Source organism: Aquarana catesbeiana, linkage group LG06 (genome assembly GCF_042186555.1).
Source record: "Aquarana catesbeiana isolate 2022-GZ linkage group LG06, ASM4218655v1, whole genome shotgun sequence".
Lineage (NCBI taxonomy): Eukaryota > Metazoa > Chordata > Amphibia > Anura > Ranidae > Aquarana > Aquarana catesbeiana.
This window is the reverse complement of record NC_133329.1, coordinates 21,613,260-21,634,706: the sequence shown is the minus strand read 5'-3', so window position 1 is coordinate 21,634,706 and position 21,447 is coordinate 21,613,260. Positions and strand designations below refer to the sequence as shown.

Below are 21,447 nucleotides of genomic sequence, written 5' to 3'. Positions count from 1 at the left end.
CTCCATACTGACACAATCCTCCTCCTCCTCCTCTTCCTGTGTGATCGGCAGGCACGCAGGAACACTGTCTGGATAAAGGGGGCCTTGAGAGCTAAGGAAGTCCTCCTCTTCCTGCATCTGTTCTGCCTCAAGTGCCCTGTCCATTATTCCATGCAGCGTGTGCTCCAACAGGTTGACAAGGGGGACAGTGTCACTGATGCATGCACTGTCACTGCTCACCATCCTCCTGGCCTCCTCAAATGGTGACAGAACAGTGCATGCATCCCTGATCATGGCCCACTGGTGTGGGGAAAAAAAAAACAAGCTCCCCTGACCCTGTTCTGGTGCCATAGTGGCACAGGTACTCATTGATGGCCCTCTGCTGCGTGTGCAGCCGCTGCAGCATGGCCAACGTTGAGTTCCACCTGGTGGGCATGTCACAGATTAGGCGGTTCTTGGGCAGGTAAAAACTCCTTTTGGAGGTCTGCCAGCCGAACACTGGCATTATCTGACTGGCGGAAATGCACACAGACTTTCCTAGCCTGCCTCATCCTGTAAGCCCAGGTACCTGCCCAAGAACCGCTGCACCACCAAGTTAAGGACGTGAGCCAAACAGGGCACATGGGTCATTTGTCCCTGTCAGAGGGCAGAGAGGAGGTTGGTGCCATTGTCGCAAACCACCATTCCTGCCTTAAGTTGGCATGGCGTCAACCACCTCTGAACCTGCCCCTGCAGAGCTGACAGAACCTCTGCCCCAGTGTGGCTCCTGTCCCCCAAGCACACCAGCTCAAGGATCGCATGGCATCTTTTGGCCTGCATACTTGCGTAGCCCCTTGAATGGCTACGGAGCACTGCTGGTTCCGAGGACAAAGCAAAGGAATAGGCCATGGAGGAAAAAGAAGAGGAGGGGGTGGAGGAGAGAGGGGTGTCACAATCATTAGTAGTGGCATTTTGGAGGCGTGGTGGCGAAACAACCTCCAACACTACTGCACCTTGTCCTGCATCCTTCCCAGCTGCCAGCAGAGTCACCCAATGCATGGTGAAACTTAGATAACGTCCCTGTCCATGCCTGCTGGACCATGAGTCAGCGGTAATATGCACCTTACCGCTGACCGCCCTGTCCAGCGAGGCCAAGACATTGCCTTCCACATGCCGGTAGAGAGCCGGAATCGGCTTCCGTGAGAAAAAGTGGCGTTTGGGTACCTGCCACTGAGGAACCGCACATTCCACAAACTCACGGAAGGGGACAGAATCTACTAACTGAAAAGGCAGCAGTTGAAGTGCTAGCAATTTTGCCAAGCTAGCATTCAACCGCTGGGCATGTGGATGGCTGGGAGCAAACTTCTTTCGGCGGTGCAGCAGCTGGGGCAGGGAAATTTGCCTGGACAATCTGACATTGGTGTACCGAAAGCAGATTGCCCACAAGTACTTGGCTGTGACACACCTAATTTTACACCTTCATTCCTCTAAGTGCAGGTCTCAGAGAGGACTGAAGGTATAGTGGGGTTGTAGATCTCAGCTGATGAGGAGCAAGGAGAGGTCCGCTTTGTTCTTTGGTGTGGGTCTTTTAAATACGCTTGCCAACGAACTGCATGGCAGGTCAACATATGTCTGGTCAAGCATGTGGTGCCCAAGCGGGAGATGTTTTGGCCACACGAGATACGCTTGAGACATATGTTGCAAATAGCAGCAGTGCGATCTGATGCACCCATCTCAAAAAAGGCCCACACCAAAGAACTTTTTGAATAATGCACAGAGACTGCAGCGCCCTGCACATGTGGAGCTTTGGGGTGTGATGCAGTAAGTGTGCTGCCCTTAGGCTGGCCCCTGGAGGGCATCCTGCCTCGTTGGTGATGTGCTGCCTCCTCCTCCTCTCTCCTATCAGGCACCCACGTTGAGTCAGTGACCTCATCATCCCCTCCCTCCTCATCACTGGAGCAAACCTGGCAGTATGCTGCAGCAGGGGGAGCATGACTGCCAGATTGCTGCCCTTCTTGGGCACCCCCTCTGTCCATGCTCATGTTACTGCTTTCATCTAGCTCAGTATCATCATCAGAGCGTTCCAAACACTGGGCATCCTCCTGGAGCATGTACCCAACACTGTGGTCAAACAGTTTGAGGGACTCCTCAGGAGGACATGGTGGGGCTAGGGAAGGAGTCACTGATGACATTGAGCCGAGGGAAGAGGCCGTTGCTTTACCAGACAAAGTACCCTGAGCATGGGTGAGAGAGGATGAGGAGGATGAGGACGGCTTGATCATCCACTCGACCAAGTCTTCCGCATGTTGCGGCTCAATACGGCCAGCTGCCGAAAAAAAGGCCAAGCGTGTCCCACGGCCATGTGCTGATGAGGATGCACCATCTCCACGACCAGCCCTGTTGCCTCTAGACACAGAGCCTGCTTGCCCTCTTTTATTGGCTTGTGACTGTCTGCCTCTCCTTGTTGGCCTTCCACACATACTAATGGCCTGTAGCTGCACTAAGCTGGGATATATATATATACTTATATATATATATATATATATATATATATATGTACTGATACTGCAGCTAGCAAAATCAACTGCCTGCCTGTAGTATGAGAAAACCACCAACCTTCTACAGGTAGCTTTAGGTGAACACTGCAGAGCTCGCCAAAAAATAACTTGTAGCTTATTTAGCTGCCTGCGGTAGTGATAGGATCAGGAAAACACCACCAACCTTCTACAGGTAGTTTTAGGTGAACACTGTGCAGAGCTCGCATTACACTAACTTGTAGCTTATTTAGCTGCCTGTGGTAGTGATAGGATCAGGAAAACACCACCAACCTTCGACAGGTAGCTTTAGGTGAACACTGTGCAGAGCTTGCCAAAAAATAACTTGTAGCTTATTCAGCTGCCTGAGGTAGTGATAGGATCAGGAAGACACCACCAACCTTCTACAGGTAGTTTTAGCTGAACACTGTGCAGAGCTCGCAAAAAAATAACTTGTAGGTTTAGCTGAACACTGTGAGAAGGACGCACTACACTAACTTGTAGCTTTAGCTGAACACTGTGCAGAGGTCGCACTACACTAACTTGTAGTTTTAGCTGAATACTGTGAGGAGGACGCACTACACTAACTTGTAGCTTTAGCTGAACACTGTGCAGAGGTCTCACTACACTAACTTGTAGCTTTAGCTGAACACTGTGCAGAGGTCGCACTACACTAACTTGTAGTTTTAGCTGAACACTGTGAGGAGGACGCACTACCCTAACTTGTAGCTTTAGCTGAACACTGTGCAGAGGTCACACTAAACTAACTTGTAGCTTTAGCTGAACACTGTGAGGAGGACGCACTACACTAATGCCGCGTACACACGGTCGGACTTTACGGCGGACTTTGCCCGGCGGATTTTTCGACGTACTTTCCGACGGACTTTGTGAATGAACGGACTTGCCTACACACAATCCACCAAAGTCCGTCGAATTCGTACGTGATGACGTACGACCGGACTAAAACAAGGAAGTTCATAGCCAGTAGCCAATAGCTGCCCTAGCGTGCCTTTTTGTCCGTCGAACTAGCATACAGACGAGCGGACTTTTCGACCGGACTCGATTTCAACGGATAAATTTTAAACAAGTTTAAAATCTAAGTCCGTCCAACTTTTGAGAAAACAAAGTCCGCTGGAGCCCACACACATCGAATTGTCCGACGAAATCCAGTCCGCCGGGCAAAGTCCGCCGTAAAGTCCGCTCGTGTGTACGCGGCATAACTTGTAGCTTTAGATGAACACTGCAGAGATTTAACTACACTAACTTGTAGTTTTAGCTGAACACTGTGAGGAGGACGCACTACACTAACTTGTAGCTTTAGCTGAACATTGTGCAGGGGTCGCACTACACTAACTTGTAGTTTTTGCTGAACACTGTGAGGAGGACACACTACACAAACTTGTAGCTTTAGCTGAACACTGTGAGGAGGACGCACTACCCTAACTTGTAGCTTTAGCTTAACACTGTGTAGAGGTAACACTAAACTAACTTGTAGCTTTAGCTGAACACTGTGAGGAGGACGCACTACACTAACTTGTAGCTTTAGCTGTACACTGTGCAGAGGTCTCACTACATTAACTTGTAGCTTTAGCTGAACACTGTGCAGAGGTCGCACTACACTAACTTGTAGTTTTAGCTGAACACTGTGAGGAGGACGCACTACACTAACTTGTAGCTTTAGCTGAACACTGTGCAGAGGTCTCACTAAACTAACTTGTAGCTTTAGCTGAACACTGTGCAGAGGTCGCACTACACTAACTTGTAGGTTTAGCTGAGCACTGTGAGCAGGACACATTACACTAACTTGTAGCTTTAGCTAAACACTGTGCAGAGGTCTCACTACACTAACTTGTAGTTTTAGCTGAACACTGTGAGGAGGACGCACTACACTAACTTGTAGCTTTAGCTGAACACTGTGCAGAGGTCGCACTACACTAACTTGTAGTTTTAGCTGAACACTGTGAGGAGGATGCACTACCCTAACTTGTAGCTTTAGCTGAACACTGTGCAGAGGTCACACTAAGCTAACTTGTAGCTTTAGCTGAACACTGTGAGGAGGACGCACTACCCTAACTTGTAGCTTTAGCTGAACACTGTGCACTACACTAACTTGTAGTTTTAGCTGAACACTGTGAGGAGGATGCACTACACTAACTTGTAGCTTTAGATGAACACTGCAGAGGTTTAACTACACTAACTTGTAGTTTTAGCTGAACACTGTGAGGAGGACGCACTACACTAACTTGTAGCTTTAGCTGAACATTGTGCAGGGGTCGCACTACACTAACTTGTAGTTTTTGCTGAACACTGTGAGGAGGACACACTACACAAACTTGTAGCTTTAGCTGAACACTGTGAGGAGGACGCACTACACTAACTTGTAGCTTTAGCTGAACACTGTGCAGAGGTCTCACTACACTAACTTGTAGTTTTAGCTGAACACTGTGAGGAGGACACACTACACTAACTTGTAGCTTTAGCTGAACACTGTGCAGAGGTCGCACTACACTAACTTGTAGTTTTAGCTGAACACTGTGAGGAGGACGCACTACCCTAACTTGTAGCTTTAGCTGAACACTGTGTAGAGGTAACACTAAACTAACTTGTAGCTTTAGCTGAACACTGTGAGGAGGACGCACTGCACTAACTTGTAGCTTTAGCTGTACACTGTGCAGAGGTCTCACTACACTAACTTGTAGCTTTAGCTGAACACTGTGCAGAGGTCGCACTACACTAACTTGTAGTTTTAGCTGAACACTGTGAGGAGGACGCACTACACTAACTTGTAGCTTTAGCTGAACACTGTGCAGAGGTCTCACTAAACTAACTTGTAGCTTTAGCTGAACACTGTGCAGAGGTCGCACTACACTAACTTGTAGATTTAGCTGAGCACTGTGAGGAGGACGCACTACACTAACTTGTACCTTTAGCTGAACACTGTGCAGAGGTCGCACTACACTAACTTGTAGCTTTAGCTAAACACTGTGCAGAGGTCTCACTACACTAACTTGTAGTTTTAGCTGAACACTGTGAGGAGGACGCACTACACTAACTTGTACCTTTAGCTGAACACTGTGCAGAGGTCGCACTACACTAACTTGTAGTTTTAGCTGAACACTGTGAGGAGGATGCTCTACCCTAACTTGTAGCTTTAGCTGAACACTGTGCAGAGGTCACACTAAACTAACTTGTAGCTTTAGCTGAACACTGTGAGGAGGACGCACTACACTAACTTGTAGCTTTAGCTGTACACTGTGCAGAGGTCTCACTACACTAACTTGTAGCTTTAGCTGAACACTGTGCAGAGGTCGCACTACACTAACTTGTAGGTTTAGCTGAGCACTGTGAGCAGGACGCATTACACTAACTTGTAGCTTTAGCTAAACACTGTGCAGAGGTCTCACTACACTAACTTGTAGTTTTAGCTGAACACTGTGAGGAGGACGCACTACACTAACTTGTAGCTTTAGCTGAACACTGTGCAGAGGTCGCACTACACTAACTTGTAGTTTTAGCTGAACACTGTGAGGAGGATGCACTACCCTAACTTGTAGCTTTAGCTGAACACTGTGCAGAGGTCACACTAAACTAACTTGTAGCTTTAGCTGAACACTGTGAGGAGGACGCACTACCCTAACTTGTAGCTTTAGCTGAACACTGTGCACTACACTAACTTGTAGTTTTAGCTGAACACTGTGAGGAGGATGCACTACCCTAACTTGCAGCTTTAGCTGAACACTGTGCAGAGGTCACACTAAACTAACTTGTAGCTTTAACTGAACACTGTGAGGAGGACGCACTACACTAACTGTAAATAGCCTAGCTGCCTGACTGTGGTACTAATAGGATCAAAAGAACACAAGCAATTTTCTTCAGGTAGCTGTAAATACTGTAACAAGACAAGCCTGCCTGTCAGTAGGAAGATAACAGGAACGGATCTAGCTAAACTGAATATAGTGTATATATATATATATATATATATATATATGCAACACCTGGGATGCATATATATACACAATACACTGTAAGTGCAGCTAACTCACTGACTGTCCTGCCTAATCTAGCTAACTCAAATGAAATGATACTGTCTCTCTCTCTATCTCTCAGCACACCGGAACACTTATATAGTGTGGGGCGTGTTCTAAACCCCCTGAGCCATAATTGGCCAAAGCCACCCTGGCTTTGGCCAATTACAGCTCTCTCTACCGACGGCGCTGTGATTGGCCAAGCATGCAGGTCATAGTGCATGCTTGGCCAATCATCAGCCAGCAATGCACTGCGATGCCGCAGTGAATTATGGGCCATGACGCGCCACACTAATTTGGTGCGAATGGCCCATAACGTTTGCAATTCGGCGAACGATCGAACAGCCTATGTTCGAGTCGAACATGGGTTCGACTCGAACGCGAAGCTCATCCCTATTTAGCAGCATTCCCGACCTCCAAAGGCCTATTGGTGACCTCCAGAGTTAGGGAGAGCTGACATCCTTCTTCACATTATGGGTTACTATGTATGGTGGGTGTAATGCAAGTTGAAAACATGGGCGCCAGTCACTTTTTGGATGCAAACAAAAGAGATTTCTTGTCTCTTACCAAGAACTGAGGGAGAGAGGGTTTAGGGCCAGGACACCCTTAGGCAGATGCAATAGCAATTGGCAGACTCCGAGACAAAAATAGTCAGACAGCTATACAGGTAGGGGGCCTTTAAGCTGGATGCAACAACTGTATTTGTAGAACTGCTGTCTCCTATGGCAACTGAACTTTGAACAGTCAATAAAGATCCATACACGTAACTCACAGTAACTCGATCTTTTCTTACATTTCACAGCATCTTATTGTAGATCTTCACTTACTGAGCTCCCGTTCTCTCACTAGACTTCAAGATTCCAGTTGTCACTGGATCCCCTAAGCTCTTCCACAGCTAACCCGCTGTATACTCCTCAAGCGTCACTCTTCTAACCCACTGCATCCCTGGCTTAGCACTCTGCTGCAGCTTTCCCACTTGTTCACCATCCCCAGCTAGTGAATAAGGCTTCTCTGGTACTTCTTCAGACTTCAATAACTGGCCTCTGATAACCGGAGTGGTTGTCCCTTAATGGCAACTGTGTCTCCTTTATCTCTGACCTTGATCTTCACTTGCCTCGGGTAACAGGAGTGGTCATCCCACGTGGCAACTGCTCCTCCCTCACCACTGGCAACGATTCGGTTCCCCATCAGGTGGAACCTTTGCAACATGGTTGGGCTTCTGGCCAAAAGCCCCTACCCCGTGCTGCTTCTCTCAAACCTGGATAGGCCGCAGACAGCCTAGCAGCCAGTTCCTCCTGGGATAGGCCTCAGGCTTCTGGCCTAGCAACCTGGAGCCTTGTGACACACGTCCACCCAGACAGCAGTCTCCCAAATAAATAGGCTCTCCCAGCAGCCCAAGAGACTAAAGAAACCCCTGTCAATTGGCTGAGACAACCCATTCATTCCTAGTCTGAATTCACTATGCCCTTGTCATTCTAATGCCATAGACAACAATGCCACCCAGTGACAGAAAAGAGAAGTACATCAAATCAAGAGTTAGGGAAAAGCCAGTGAATCCCCTTATCAATCAGATAGGCTAGATACCACCTAGCAAGCTAAATTTGTTAGCAACCCTTCCTACTACCAAGGTGCTACACATATTTTAATTTTAGGTAACTGTGCTCCTCCAGCATTGTGGTAAAAGTATGGGCAAGACCCTTTTTCTGTTCCAGCATGACTGTGCCCCTGTGTGTAAAGTCAGCTCCGTAAAGAAATGGTTTGACCTATTTGGTGTAGAGGAACTCAGTTGCCCTGCACAGAGCCCTGACCTCAACCTTGCTAAACACTTTCTCCATACTTCTCTCATGACAGTGGTAGAGAAGATTTATTTATAATTAAGATGGATGCAAACCCTGATTTGCTCCATGCCCAGTCAAGTAAATTTTACAATATTCAGTTATCAATAACAGCAAAAAAAAAAGACCTTTCTAAAGAAAATAAAGAAACACAAAGATATTTTTGGACTGTCTTGTGTCATGAGGCCCCAGTGAGATCTCAGCAGTGTAATGAGACACAGGAGGGATATGGCTGGAGATCTCAGAGAGATGCTAAATGCTTTTATATACGGTGAGATAGTGCAGGGTGGGGAGACAACCTGTGTGTCCTCTCTACCCAACACTCCGATCTCCTGTATAGAACTGGCTGAAGGAACCCGACCAACACAAGATCTGACATCTATAGGATACATTTTATCCATCTAGAACAGGAAGGTGTTGGCTGTTTTATACATGAAATATTCTTCTTCAAGGTGATCAATCATTCCTGACAAATATACAATGTTGTAATGCTGAATATTTCTTCTATTTATCCCCTGTATGTCTGTGCAGAGACCCCATAAATTATTAAGAATTGATTCTGAATATACAGGTGAGTGTTTACAATGTGTCTTATTACACTTTCCTGGTATATTCTGTTCTGCACTCACATCAGTTTGGGATGGTGAAAGAGAATTCCAAAAATCTGATGACCCCAGTCTGTGTATTTCTCAGAAAAGGGGCCCTGTAATGATGAGATGTTCTGGAGTTCAATTTTTACTATACAAATCATAAAAGCAATCACACCCAACTTTACACTGACCCCCCCCCCCCGATAATTGCTGCTATTCCTTCTTATCATTGTACAGATGAGACAATTCTGCATTCATTTCTTAAGGAGTTCACAGAATTCACAAACTCCAATTCACAGACTTTGTACACAGCTACTAAACCTGATATATTATAATAATTTATGGGGGGAATTTATATCACACAATGATTCTCGTCTCTTTATTGTTCATTGCTGTGTCTTTACCAGTACGTTGTCTCTATTACCTGAACTATGTTCAGTGATTTTCAATTTATTTACCAATAAATAAGTCAATGAATAAATGAATGAATACATTTTTTATTTTTGTTGTCAGCCTCTTTAATATCAGTAATCAGAGACTGATATGACTGTGGAGGGACATTAGAGTGCAAGCTCCTCTGGTACAGAGACTGGCCAGCTTAGTGTTCTGCAAAATATGTCATATATATATATATATATATATATATATATATATATATATATATATATAGTGGGGACAGAAAGTATTCAGACCCCCTTACATTTTTCACTCTTTGTTATATTGCAGCCATTTGCTAAAATCATTTAAGTTCATTTTTTCCCTCATTAATGTACACACAGCACCCCATATTGACAGAAAAACACAGAATTGTTGACATTTTTGCAGATTTATTAAAAAAGAAAAATTGAAATATCACATGGTCCTAAGTATTCAGACCCTTTGCTCAGTATTTAGTAGAAGCCCCCTTTTGATCTAATACAGCCTTGAGTCTTTTTGGGAGAGATGCAACAAGTTTTTCACACCTGGATTTGGGGATCTTCTGCCATTCCTCCTTGCAGATCCTCTCCAGTTCTGTCAGGTTGGATGGTAAACGTTGGTGGACGGCCATTTTTAGGTCTCTCCAGAGATGCTCAATTGGGTTTAAGTCAGGGCTCTGGCTGGGCTATTCAAGAACAGTCACAGAGTTGTTGTGAAGCCACTCCTTCCTTATTTTAGCTGTGTGCTTAGGGTCATTGTCGTGTTGGAAGGTAAACCTTCAGCCCAGTCTGAGGTCCTGAGCACTCTGGAGAAGGTTTTCATCCAGGATATCCCTGTACTTGGTGGCATTCATCTTTCCCTCGATTTCAACCAGTCGTCCTGTCCCTACAGCTGAAAAACACCCCCCACAGCATGATGCTGCCACCACCATGCTTCACTGTTGGGACTGTATTGGATAGGTGATGAGCAGTGCCTGGTTTTCTCCATACATATCGCCTAGAATTAAGGCCAAAAAGTTCTATCTTGGTCTCATCAGACCAGAGAATCTTATTTCTCACCATCATGGAGTCCGTCAGGTGTTTTTTAGCAAACTCTATGCGGGCTTTCATGTGTCTTGCACTGAGGAGAGGCTTCCGTCGGGCCACTCTGCCATAAGGCCCTGACTTGTGGAGGGCTGCAGTAATGGTTGACTTTCTACAACTTTCTCCCATCTCCCGACTGCATCTCTGGAGCTCAGCCACAGTGATCTTTGGGTTCTTTTTTACCTCTCTCACCAAGGCTCTTCTCCCCCAATAGCTCAGTTTGGCCGACGGCCAGCTCTAGGAAGGGTTCTGGTCGTCCCAAACATCTTCTATTTAAGGATTATGGAGGCCACTCTGCTCTTAGGAACCTTAAGTGCAGCAGAAATTTTTTGTAACCTCGGCCAGATCTGTGCCTTGCCACAATTCTGTCTCTGAGCTCTTCAGGCAGTTCCTTTGACCTCATGATTCCCATTTGCTCTGACATGCACTGTGAGCTGTAAGGTCTTATATAGACAGGTGTGTGGCTTTCCTAATCAAGTCCAATCACTATAATCAAGCACAGCTGGACTCAAATGAAGGCGTAGAACCATTTCAAGGATGATCAGAAAAAATGGACAGCACCTGAGTTAAATATATGAGTGTCACAGCAAAGGGTCTGAATACTTAGGACCATGTGATATTTCAGTTTTTCTTTTTTAGTAAATCTGCAAAAATGTCAACAATCCTGTGTTTTTCTGTCAATATGGGGTGCTGTGTGTACATTCATGAGGAAAAAAATGAACTTAAATGATTTTAGCAAATGGCTGCAATATAACAAAGAGTGAAAAATTTAAGGGGGTCTGAATACTTTCTGTCCACACTGTATATACTGTATATACAGTATCTCACCAAAATGAGTACACCCCTTACATTTTTGTAAATATTTTATTATACCTTTTCATGTGACAACATTGAAGACATTACACTTTGCTACAATGTAAAGTAGTGAGTGTACAGCTTGTATTACAGTGTAAATTTGCTGTCCCCTCAAAATAACTCAACACACAGCCATTAATGTCTAAACCGCTGGCAACAAAAGTGAGTACACCCCTAAGTGAAAATGTCCAAATTGGGCCCAAAGTGTCAATATATTGTGTGGCCACCATTATTTTCCAGCACTGCCTTAACCCTGGTGAATGTTAGAGACCTTGCGCTCCTCCACATTCCGTTTCAGGATGCCCCACAGATGATCAATAGGGTTTAGGTCTGGAGACATGCATGGCCAGTCTATCACCTTTACCCTCAGCTTCTTTAGCAAGGCAGTGGTCGTCTTGGAGGTGTGTTTGGGGTCGTTATCATGTTGGAATACTGCCCTGCTGCCCAGTCTCTGAAGGGAGAGGATCATGCTCTGCTTCAGTATGTCACAGTACATGTTGAAAAATGGTGTAACAACTGCGCTATAAGAACCAAAAATAAAATACAGAAAAAAAGGTGATGGTGAGATGATTAACACCCAACCAGCACCAGCACGCAATAGATATGTACAACATCAATACACAAACAAATTGGAAAAAAGGATAAATCGTGCTACCCTTAAAAATATTGGTGAATATGGCAAACATGTGTATACAAAAAATGCATGATAGATATGGCATGTGTATGGAAACCAAAGCCATTAGTGAACAAAAAAAATTAATATATCATGCAAATGATCATGAAAAATAATAAAAATGTTCTTGTAGTTAACGTATGCAATAACAGATGACCAATGCTCGATGAACTAACAATATCCAATGATCAGTAAATGGTGAACAAATTACCACAATGAACACCAGTGAATGATAAAATTAAGTAGATTAAAATCCATCAAAATATAAAAAATTGATGTAAAGAGATTGGTGAAACGATTAATGTCTTCAAATAATGTGAAATCCACCACCGTAAGTCAACAAGAGTGCGCCCTTACTGGAATACCATGATCCCCCATTTCAGAGGATCAGGGAAGGCATATGTTGTGTTATACACCGGCTCCATGGAACAGCAGGCAGACACCAGATAGTAGGAAGTCACTCGCAGCGGCTTGGATCAGTGGGGAAAAGTCGTAGTACATAGAAGGGAATAAATGCTCCAATAGTGTAAAACCAACGATTGTTTATTAAAAAAGTGTTTCATCCTTTTTTTTAATAAATCGTATGTCATGTTCGGCTCATCCCTACTGCTGAGGTGTTATGGAAGCCCAGGTTGCTTTGATAGTGACATTCAATTTGTCTGCATTGTTGGGTCTGGTGTCCCTCATCTTCCTCTTGACCATACCCCACAGATTCTCTATGGCGTTTAGGTCAGACGAGTTTGCTGGCCAATCAAGCACAGTGATACCATGATCATTATTGGTAGTTTTGGCAGTGTGGGGAGGTGCCAAGTCCTGCTGGAAAATGAAATCAGCATCTCCATAAAGATGGTCAGCAGAGCCAAGCATGAAGTGCTCTAGAATTTCCTGCTAGAGGGCTGCTCTGACTTTGGACTTGATAAAACACAATGGACCAACACCAGAAGATGAGATGGCTCCCCAAATCATCACTGACTGACTGGCATCACACCCAACAATGCAGATGAGCTGAAAGTCGCTATCAAAGCAACCAGTAAGCCAACATTTCTGTATTAAAAATCACCTTTTTTTTAATTGGTCTTATGTAATATTCTAATTTTCTGAGATACTGCACTTTGGGTTATCTCTAGCTGTAAGCCATAATCATCAAAATTACGTAAAAGAAAGAAATGCTTGAAATATATCACTCTGTGTGTAACGCATCTATATAATATATGAGTTTCACTTTTTGAATTGAATTACTGAAATATGTTAACTTTTTGATGATATTTTAATTTCATGAGATGCACCTGCAGAAGTTTAAGATTCATTATGCTTCTATAAATAAAATATATATAGATAGATAGATAGATAGATAGATAGATAGATAGATAGATAGATAGATAGATAGATAGATAGATAGATAGATAGATAGATAGATAGATAATATAACTGATACACAAGTTCCGCGCTCTTGAACTCAATGTGCCACCACTGTGCTCATGAACAAAATGATACTACCCCTAAAAGCTGCCAACTTAAATATAAATATATAAATCAATGAAGTGTTTAAAAGAAAAAACGGTGGCCCTGCAAATAAAAATCTGTAATGAAAATTCAAAATACTAAGTAAAACAATAAATGAATATAGTGTCTAATAGTTGTTATCAGAAAAATTATATATGAAATCTCCACGTGTGAAAGTGTCCAGAAATTAATTAAGCACAAAGTCCATGCATAGTGACGAAGTCCATATGCAAAGTAAAAAAATCTTCTTAAATCAAAACAATAAGAAATGTATATATCTTCCACCACACCAAATGTGATTGTGTTCCACTCCCTGTTGAAATCGCACTCACCAGAAGAATATGCCTTGCATTCTCATGCTTGGCAAACAAGCTGTTACAAACCACCAGGGTTTAATCAGACCTCGGCTCTCAGCAGCATTCAATAAGGGAGGAGAATCCCAACAGTGGACATGAAATGATAAAAGCCTCCAATAGTGTAATATTGCAAACCATTTATTAAAACCAAGTAAATCTTCAAGTATTGCACTCACATGTTTCCCATTCTAAAAAAGCTTGCCAAAAGATCAGATAGGCATTCACAGAGATAGAGCGATGTGTTGTGATCAAGCGAGCACGGGACGCTCAGTGCTAGATATCCTCGCTGTCTCGCTCACTTCCCCCGTTCGTGTGACTGTCTCGTCAGACTCAAAAGCAGCACAGACTCAGACGTAGAATCTCAAAGATGGTCGCCCTACAGCCACGCCCCTGACATGTTTCGTCATTCCGACTTACTCATGGGGTTGGCTGTATGGCACAGCGACCCTCCCCTTTGTACCTCTCCTGTCAACTAATGGCGGAAGTGACACCAGAGCGCACGCGCGTCTCGTGTCCCCCTAACCACAACACAGCGGCCCCCGGCACTCTCAATATTATAGTAAGAGGTGTTACGATTCTATGTGAAAATTAAAACCTAATAAAATATACAGATAATGCATGTAACACATCACTAGCTTTCACAGAAAGATCATATAATAAGAATAACATTTTATTAACAATATGTTATATAACCGGACAAAGCTATGTGTGTATGTAATTCACCTATAATTTTGTCACTCTAAACCTAGATAAGGCTCGGAACGAACTGATATATTGCACATCAATAAAAATTTATAAAAAATTATAAAAATCTTAGGCTAATGATAATCAGCCATTAAGGAAAAAATTGAAATAAAATAAAAATAAAACTAAAGAAAAAAAAATATATATATAAAAAAAAAAAAAAATATATATATATATATATATATATATATATATATATATATATACATATATATAAAAAATGGACAGCGGTTGGAGTTAATACTATAAGCATACTGATAATGGAACTCAGGACAAAAATATTAAAAATGTAATTCGGGACACATAAACTAAAATTGCTGATAAAACAGTTGAGATCTAGCTCAATGTTTAACCCTCTCGGATGAAGACTCTTTAAGATCCATTTTGTTTCTCTCTGCAACAAATCCCTGATCCGATTGGAACCCCTCCATGATGAAAAAAACTGATCAATTCCACAAAATTGAAGTAGAGATGGATCCTGATTGCGTTTTTGCTTAAAGTGCAAAGATACACTATGGAATTTGAATCCATTCCTATTATTCGCCAAATGCTCAGCTACCCGAGCCTTCAAAAGTCGCTTAGTTCTTCAACCCACAGGGGCACCACATCAGATAGACCACATAAGAAGAATTGCATGTAATGAATTTATCAATCTCAAAAACTTCATGGTCCGAATTGGTGACAATAGTTATACCCCTGTTAATCCTATTCACAGTTCTGCAACAAATACATTTTCTACAGGAGAAAAAACCTTTTAGATCTATTCCAATGGTTCGTTCACTAGGTGGGTCCAGGATCTTTCGTACTACCTGGTCCCCAAAGTTGGAGGGCCCTTCTGTAAATAAATTTTGGTTTGCTAGGTAAAGCTTCTCCCAAATGTCTATCCCTGCAAAAGATATGCCAATGTTTAATAAAAATATTCTCTATCTCCTTGTACTGAAAATGGAAATTAGATATGAACCCTCATTGGTGTTGATCATTAGCAGGTTTGATCTCTTTCATTGTCAAACATTGCTCTCTCAGTATTTGTGCTATTTCCGTAATGATTTTATTCAAACCCTCCTCCCTGTATCCTTTCTGCACAAACTTATCCTTCAGTGTATTAGCTTGTATAAAGAAGTCATCTAGTTCAGTACAATTGCGTCTGACCCTTAGTACTTGTCCCTTAGGGATATTCTTAATCCAAGCTGGATGATGTCCACTTTTAATAGACAAATAGCTGTTTCTATCATTAGGTTTCAAATAAACCTTAGTGTTTAGTCCTGTCTCAGCCTTAGTGATAGTAATATCCAAGAAGTTCACACTATTGTCACTGTTGACATGATCCAATACTATATTATTTCCATTGGCATTAAGGTGATTTATAAACTGTAACGCAGATTCCGCTGACCCTTCCCATATTTCTTTAAAACGCTTCATTGAATATATATATATATATATATATATATATATATATATATATATATATATATATATATATATATATATATATATATATATATAATTAGTGGGGACGGAAAGTATTCAGACCCCCTTACATTTTTCACTCTTTGTTATATTGCAGCCATTTGCTAAAATCATTTCAGTTCATTTTTTTCCTCATTAATGTACACACAGCACCCCATATTGACAGAAAAACACAGAATTGTTGACATTTTTGCAGATTTACTAAAAAAGAAAAACAGAAATATCACATGGTCCTAAGTATTCAGACCCTTTGCTGTGACACTCATATATTTAACTCAGGTGCTGTCCATTTCTTCTGATCATCCTTGAGATGGTTCTACACCTTCATTTGAGTCCAGCTGTGTTTGATTATACTGATTGGACTTGATTAGGAAAGCCACACACCTGTCTATATAAGACCTTACAGCTCACAGTGCATGTCAGAGCAAATGAGAATCATGAGGTCAAAGTAACTGCCTGAAGAGCTCAGAGACAGAATTGTGATAAGGCACAGATCTGGCCAAGGTTACAAAAAAAAATTCTGCTGCACTTAAGGTTCCTAAGAGCAGAGTGGCCTCCATAATCCTTAAATGGAAGATGTTTGGGACGACCAGAACCCCTCCTAGAGCTGGCCGTCCGGCCAAACTGAGCTATCTGAGCCTTGGTGAGAGAGGTAAAGAAGAACCCAAAGATCACTGTGGCTGAGCACCAGAGATGCAGTCGGGAGATGGGAGAAAGTTGTAGAAAATCAACCATCACTGCAGCCCTCCACCAGTCATGGCATTATGGCAGAGAGGCCCGATGGAAGCCTCTCCTCAGTGCAAGACACATGAAAGCCCGCATGGAGTTTGCTAAAAAACACCTGAAGGACTCCAAGATGGTGAGAAATAAGATTCTCTGGTCTGATGAGACCAAGATAGAACTTTTTGGCCTTAATTCTAAGCAGTATGTGTGGAGAAAACCAGGCACTGCTCATCACCTGTCCAATACAGTCCCAACAGTGAAGCATGTTGGTGGCAGCATCATGCTGTGGGGGTGTTTTTCAGCTGCAAGGACAGGACGAATGGTTGCAATCGAGGGAAAGATGAATGTGGCCAAGTACAGGGATATCCTGGACGAAAACCTTCTCCAAAGTGCTCAGGACCTTAGACTGGGACAAAAGTTTACCTTCGAACAAGACAATGACCCTAAGCACACAGCTAAAATAACGAAGGAGTGGCTTCACAACAACTCTGTGACTGTTCTTGAATGGTCCAGCCAGAGCCCTGACTTAAACCCAATTGAGCATCTCTGGAGAAGCCTAAAAATGGCTGTCCACCAACGATTACCAACCAACCTGACAGAACTAGAGAAGATCTGCAAGGAGGAATGGCCGAGGATCCCCAAATCCAGGTGTGAAAAACTTGTTCCATCTTTCCCAAAAAGACTCATGGCTGTATTAGATGAAAAGGGGGCTTCTACTGAATACTGAGCAAAGGGTCTGAATACTTAGGACCATGTGATATTTCAGTTTTTCTTTTTTAATAAATCTGCTAAAATGTCAACAATTTTGTGTTTTTCTGTCAATATGGGGTGCTGTGTGTACATTAATGAGGAAAAAAATGAACTTAAATGATTTTAGCAAATGGCTGCAATATAACAAAGAGTGAAAAATTTAAGGGGGTCTGAATACTTTCCGTCCCCACTGTATATACAGGGCTTTTTTTTCAGCTGTAACTTGATAGATCTCAGTTGCACCACCTCTGGCTCAGGGCCTCTGCTCCCTGCTCATCACAATCACTTGTAAATACAGAAGTTTTGCTTCTGTGTTTACAAGTGACAGCTTGTCTCCCAACGGCTCCCACAGAGTGTAGGATGGGGAAAAGGGAGATGCAGGTGTCTGGGGTGCAGTGCAGATGCCGAAAGCCCCACTGGATGAGCTCCTTGTGAGTGAGAGATGCAGCACCAACTGCAGTATGCAGGGAGGTAGTAGAGCCGGCTGAGTGCTTCAGCTTAATACAGTAACAAATGTAAGACACAAGGAAGATGGTGGAGTTTTTAAGAAGGGGGGAGAAGATGGGGGTAGTGGAGGGAGGGTTTGCATGCAGAGGTCAGAGTTGAACTGTACATACTGCCCGCTGTCATACCCTCCACACTCATCTCCTGTACATACTGCCAACTGTCTTTCTCTCCACACTCCTCTGCTGTACATACTGCCCCCATCATACCCTCCACACTCCTTTCCTGTACATACTACCTACTGGCATACACTCCACACCCCTCTGCTGTGCATACTACCCACTGTCATATCCTGCACTCTCATCTCCTGTACATACTGCCCACTGTCATATCCTGCACTCTCATCTCCTGTACATAGTGCCCACTGTCATATCCTGCACTCTCATCTCCTGTACATAGTGCCCACTGTCATACCCTGCATATTCCTCTCCCTCACCTGCACATACTTCCCACTTTTATATCATCCATACTCCTCCCCTATGCCTCTTACCCACAAAAACAGTTCTTTAAAATTATATTGAATATCCTCAATGTTACCAGCTCTAGAATAGGCACACTTTTGTTAGTTCAACTAAAGGAAATCTTCTCAGTCCTTATATTTGTTCTGCCCATTATTAGTAGTCATTTAATTTTGTGATTACTACTGTGATGTATAGCAGAACATAGGGGATGTCAGCTACTCTAAATATACCACTGGTAAAAAAAAGTGTCCTTGAAAATATTTTTGAAATTTTCGCAACTATGCACTTGGGCACTGCCCAAGGGCCACCGGGTCAGTAAGGGGCCCCATGAGAGGCTCCTGGGATCCTGTGATATTAAAGCGGTAGTAAAATTTGCTAACATTACCACTTTTTTCCAAAGATACCGTGAGTCCTCCGTTCATTGAAAAACCGGGTCCACTTTTGCAGCTTAAGTTTTGGAGCCTGATGGGATCATTATCCAGTGTCTGGTACCGCTGTTATCTGGAATTTAGTTGGTTTTTACAGCCCAGTCTGTTGGAACATGGTGGGATTATTATCCAATGCTTGAAACTACTGCTATCTGACATCTGAGCTCCGGTTTGCTTGTTGCACTACATCCCCTGTGACTCCAACTTGGCCGTCTTTGGGGGACACCTGCCAGAGTCCATTCCACTATATATAAGCCTGTTTGACACGCAGAACGTATGCCCTGACGTGTTCAAACTTTCCGGTAAGCCTCCCCTTTATCCGGTGGTGGTTCTTTTCACAATCTGATGTATTCACTGTTTGCAAGACTTACCTTCATCCTCATTCAGACGGGGAATTTATCTACACCTAATATTGTTTATGGACACTTTTGTTATCCCTTTTTTTGAGTTCCAGTTTGTCTGTTGCATCACAATCCCTGCATACGGTTTGCAAGCTGCATTCAGACTGAGAATATATCTATTTATATTTATCACCATTTATAGATATCTCTGAATGAATTTCTATATCAGTGTATTCACTATTTATTTATTGTATTTATAATTCTCATTTTTAGTGCTGTCTAAATTCACTTATGCACATTGCACTAGGCAGATTATCTTTTAGCGCTACACTTTTGTTAAATTTGTTTCTTAATGAAGTAAAAAGCAGCCAAACTTCTAAAGTGTTGCCAACACCCTTAAATATGTGTATATAAAGTGAAGTAGTGTTAATAACTATCAACAAAACAAAATAATATATACTGAAGTGAAAGATTATCTCAAATAGATCTCATCAAGAGACATAAATAACTTGTGTTCAATAAAATTGTGTTCAAATTAAAATTGTGTCATAACATGATACCTTACAATAATCATTCAATATAGATAGTCCAATAATAAAGTGCAATAATAGAGTGCAGTCCAAAGGAATCTAATGATTCAAAGTTGTAATCAGTCTCTTATTCAAGATGTAAATCACTATTTTCCTGTGTAGACAAATAAAGATGAGGGGGGAAAGGGACGAATCTGGGAATCCAATTTTCAGGTGTACGGTAATCACACACACACTTGATATAATCCTACCCCAGTAGTACTAGCTTCTCAGATTAAGGATAGACCCCAACGGGTCTAATGGTGCATCGATAGCCGTCAAGGCGGTGGCCTAATCCTCCACAATGTATCAAAGGGAACACTGCAGCTCTTCCCTGTCTCCACGATCAATTGTCCTAGAAGGAATTATCTCCAAGTCCACGGTATCAAAGGCAAAAGCAAAAAAGAAGGTTCTCCATGGTGTAGTAGTGTTAAAAAATTCTCAGCATTTATTAAAACAATCATTCAAGGTTAAAAATGGCATAACCAGCCAAACAGCAGACAAAAAACTTGTCAAACAGGTAAAGACTTCCGGTCACAGCCACAGTGACATCACTAAGCTCCTCCCGACGTGTTGCGTCACAACACGCGTGACTTCATGAATTGATGCTTGTAATAGTGATTTACATCTTGAATAAGAGACTGATTACAACTTTGAATCATTAGATTCCTTTGGACTGCACTCTATTATTGCACTATATTATTGGACTATCTATATTGAATGATTATTGTAAGGTATCATGTTATGACACAATATTAATTTGAACACAATTTTATTGAACACAGGTTATTTATGTCTCTTGATGAGACCTGTTTGAGATAATCTTTTACTTCAGTATATATTATTTTGTTTTGTTGATAGTTATTAACGCTATTTCACTTTATATACACATACTCCTGGTATTTGATGCTCCTTTAAGCCCCTCCCACTGTTAGTGACATTGACCACACCCACTATTTGATGCAGTTTGGAAGGTGTGTGTGTGTAAGGGGGGAGGGGGGTTGAGGGGGTCATGGTGGAGTTCCTGCACCTATTTTCTGACAAATAAAGCACTGTATATGTGGGTATCTATCTATCTATCTATCTATCTATCTATCTATCTATCTATCTATCTATCTATCTATCTATCTATCTATCTATCTATCTATCTATCTATCTATCTATCTATCTATCTATCTCTATATATCTATATACACACACATATATATATATATACTGTATCTAAAGGCCCACTACAACAAAGATTACCGGATCATGTTCTATTGAGAAAAAAGGTCTTCTGGATCCAAAATTGAAATCCCAAATATCCATTTGCTTTGAATCATGAATTGGATATTTACTTGGATGATTTATTTCTGATTGTTTATGTTTTGTTTTTTTTTCTTGCAGATTTATACAGTATATACAATCACTGGAGGTATTTTTGCAATGAAGGTGGGAATATTGCAGCTTTTACACTCTGCTTTCTGCTCATCGTTGGTTTGTTTCTCCTGACTTAATTAGTGAATGATTGATTGGATTGAAACAAACATATTCACTGTTTTGATTGTTAAAGTGGATCTGATTTTTGGCCCAATTAAGGGTTTATTGTTTGATCTGTCACCAGTATGTATTGCTATTTTTGAAATAACA

General features: G+C 42.3%; 1 protein-coding gene across 3 annotated transcripts in view; it reads left to right on the top strand.

Annotated features, from left to right (window-relative positions):
* Nucleotides 1-21,447, top strand: part of LOC141148219 (uncharacterized) — a 270,454-nt gene that overhangs the window by 79,348 nt on the left and 169,659 nt on the right. The gene's annotated exons all lie outside the window — the stretch shown is intronic.